The sequence below is a fragment of the Rutidosis leptorrhynchoides genome, chromosome 2 (assembly GCF_046630445.1).
Source record: "Rutidosis leptorrhynchoides isolate AG116_Rl617_1_P2 chromosome 2, CSIRO_AGI_Rlap_v1, whole genome shotgun sequence".
Lineage (NCBI taxonomy): Eukaryota > Viridiplantae > Streptophyta > Magnoliopsida > Asterales > Asteraceae > Rutidosis > Rutidosis leptorrhynchoides.
Genome location: NC_092334.1, coordinates 119,109,327 through 119,113,712, shown reverse-complemented (window position 1 = coordinate 119,113,712; position 4,386 = coordinate 119,109,327).

Below are 4,386 nucleotides of genomic sequence, written 5' to 3'. Positions count from 1 at the left end.
TTTCTGGTTTAAACCCACGTAGAATTAGTTTTAGTACTTGTGCCTATTTCGTAAAACATTTATAAAAAACAGCGCATGTATTCTCAGTCCCAAAAATATATATAAAAGGGAGCAAATGAAACTCACTTTTGCCTTGAAGGTATTTAATTCGACTTGGTCTCCGATAGATATCACGAACCTAACCATATATATAATATATCAACATATTTTCTTTTTTAAGTAATCGTTACATATATATATATACTATTAATACCTTTAATATTTTCCTAGTCCGTAGTTAGCAGTCCGATGTTAGTGGTCCACAATTAGTTGCTTAAATAAAATAAATAAAGACCCCATCGTATTCGTATTGATCAGAATTAATCTCGACCCATGGTACCATGTTGTCAAATGACGTGTTGCGTACATAAAGTACCGTGTTGTCAAATGACGTGTTGCGTACAATCATGAGGTCTTATGATTAATCTTCTCGTGTTGTTTACGGGTGGTCCTGAAATATATAAAATCAAATCATAAGTAATTATATATAAAATATCATATTAATTAGAAAAGATATGATTAATTTACTTTTTCTCCAAATATTTTCGTAGTTAAACTAGCTTCGGATACCCAATCTTGTTTTAGTCATAGTTTCTTCATTACAACTCCGTTTTTGTTGGTTCAACTTGCCACTTCCTTAAATCGAGTCAAATTTTAATAATATGAACTGAAAATACCTTAGTTTGTATTCGAAATCATAGGTTATAGGTCAAACTTTGGTGAAACTTATGAAAGTGATCATTTTCCATCATAAAAACAACATTTAATGATCATTTTTCTAAAAATACTTACACTTTGAGTTAAACCATAAAATTTTTATGTGTTAACATATTCATAAGAAATATCATTTTTCCAGAACATGAACTTTCAATTCAAAATTCAAGATGGTTTTTAATTATCCAACCCAAAACAGCCCCCGGTTGCACTCCAACGACGTAGATTCAGTTTTTAAGATGTTCTTTGTAAAACCAAGTTATATCTTGTTAGGTTAGCATATCATTATGATATATTACAGGTCTTTAAGTGTTTTAAAAGTCAAGTTAGAAGGATCTATTTAGTTTGCGAACAAGTTTGAAATCATTCAAACTATGTTCTTGTTATTAAAATTTTATACCACAAAATAAGATAGTTATATGAATATGAATTGAATAAGATTATGAACAAGGTTACTACCTCAAGTTACTTGGACAAAGTTGCTGCAAAAGATAAGAAATAATCTTGGAATCAAAGAGTGGTGGAGTTAGATCAAAAGGTTGGAAGTAAACTTCTTCAAATGGGTGGTTATTTTGATATGTTCTTGAAAGAGTTTTCTTATGGTGTTTAAGGCTTGTAATTAAAGCTAAATGATGGGAAAAATACTTGGAGATGATCAAGTATGAAGTTAGGAGTATTTTGAGAGAGAAATGAGGGTGTAGGTATGAGAAAATGGAGTGAAGAAATGGTGTTCATTTATAAAAACGTTTTTAGTTTATAAAGAAAGAAAAGGATACCTAATTTTGTTTTCTTACTAATAATTCATACTACTTGACAAATCCTAGTTACCTCATATCTAGGGCAGTAATAATGTTGATTAGGATGTTGATTTAATGTGTATATACCAATAGTAAATACGTATAGAAGCTGGGTATGATATGGGTACATATACCTTAGATATACGTATAGAAATCTTGAGGAAACGGAACGAGAATTCAAATATAGCTATCTTTTGTGAATATACTTATATTGTTTTATGTATTTAAGTCTTTAAAAAGTGATTAAATACTTTATATATACGATACGTGTATAAGCATTATATATTATAAGTATATATATCAAAGAATGTTACGTATAGTTATCGTTTTGAAAACTTAAGTTAGTAGTTTCAAAATATACTTATAACTCATTGTCATTAGTACACAATGAGATGTTAAAACATTCTTAGATCATGTTAAATATATATAAATACATATATATACACAAACGTATAATTATCGTATGTTATATAGTTCGTGATATCATCGGTCATATTGGACGGTCAAACGTTGTGTAAAACTCTTTTTAAGAACACAAGTCTCAACAATTTGGATTGCTTATCATGTTGGTATGGTTTAATTTATGTAAATATTAATCTCATAAGTATAATTTGGTCAGAAAATTCCGGGTCATTACAATTATGAAAACGTGTTATTTTACTTACTTTATTGCGTTGTGAAAACCGTTTCGTCTAAAAGTACCGGAAAGTGGACGATCTTTTTGTCAAAAAAGGAAAGAGTGGACAGACCACTTTGGAGCGCCGCTCCACAGTAGGGCGCGCCGCGCCAAATGCTGAATTGGACAGTTTTGAATAAAAAAAAATTTAATTTAAATTTAATCGTGTTTCGCTTGGATAACAGGTTGGGTTGTTACAAGTGGTATCTGTAGTGACCCGAACTTTTCCATGTTTATATATATTAATTGAGATTGATATTTACATGATTAAATGTTTCCAACATGTTAAGCAATCAAACTTGTTAAGACTTGATTAATTGAAATATGTTTCATATAGACAATTGACCACCCAAGTTGACCGGTGATTCACGAACGTTAAAACTTGTAAAAACTATATGATGACATATATATGGATATATATATAGTTAACATGATACTATGATAAGTAAACATATCATTAAGTATATTAACAATGAACTACATGTAGTGACCCGAACTTTTCCATGTTTATATATATTAATTGAGATTGATGTTTACATGATTAAATGTTTCCAACATGTTAAGCAATCAAACTTGTTAAGACTTGATTAATTGAAATAGGTTTCATATAGACAATTGACCACCCAAGTTGACCGGTGATTCACGAACGTTAAAACTTGTAAAAAACTATATGATGACATATATATGGTTATATATATAGTTAACATGATATTATGATAAGTAAACATATCATTAATTATATTAACAATGAACTACATATGTAAAAACAAGACTACTAACTTAATAATTTTGAAACGAGACATATATGTAACGTTTATCGTTGTAACGACATTTAATGTATATATATCATATTAAGAGATATTCGTACATCATAATATCATGATAATATAATAATTTAAAATCTCTTTTGATATTATAAACATTGGGTTAACAACATTTAACAAGATCGTTAACCTAAAGGTTTCAAAACAACACTTACATGTAACGACTAACGATGACTTAACGACTCAGTTAAAATGTATATACATGTAGTGTTTTAATATGTATTTATACACTTTTGAAAGACTTCAATACACTTATCAAAATACTTCTACTTAACAAAAATGCTTACAATTACATTCTCGTTCAGTTTCATCAACAATTCTACTCGTATGCACCCGTATTCGTACTCGTATAATACACAGCTTTTAGATGTATGTACTATTGGTATATACACTCCAATGATCAGCTCTTAGCAGCCCATTTGAGTCACCTAACACATGTGGGAACCATCATTTGGCAACTAGCATGAAATATCTCATAAGATTACAAAAATATGAGTAATCATTCATGACTTATTTACATGAAAACAAAATTACATATCCTTTATATCTAATCCATACACCAACGACCAAAAACACCTACAAACACTTTCATTCTTCAATTTTCTTCATCTAATTGAACTCTCTCAAGTTCTATCTTCAAGTTCTAAGTGTTCTTCATAAATTCCAAAAGTTCTAGTTTCATAAAATCAAGAATACTTTCAAGTTTGCTAGCTCACTTCCAATCTTGTAAGGTGATCATCCAACCTCAAGAAATCTTTGTTTCTTACAGTAGGTTATCATTCTAATACAAGGTAATAATCATATTCAAACTTTGATTCAATTTCTATAACTATAACAATCTTATTTCAAGTGATGATCTTACTTGAACTTGTTTTCGTGTCATGATTTTGCTTCAAGAACTTTGAGCCATCCAAGGATCCATTGAAGCTAGATCCATTTTTCTCTTTTCCAGTAGGTTCATCCAAGGAACTTAAGGTAGTAATGATGTTCATAACATCATTCGATTCATACATATAAAGCTATCTTATTCGAAGGTTTAAACTTGTAATCACTAGAACATAGTTTAGTTAATTCTAAACTTGTTCGCAAACAAAAGTTAATCCTTCTAACTTGACTTTTAAAATCAACTAAACACATGTTCTATATCTATATGATATGCTAACTTAATGATTTAAAACCTGGAAACACGAAAAACACCGTAAAACCGGATTTACGCCGTCGTAGTAACACCGCGGGCTGTTTTGGGTTAGTTAATTAAAAACTATGATAAACTTTGATTTAAAAGTTGTTATTCTGAGAAAATGATTTTTATTATGAACATGAAACTATATCCAAA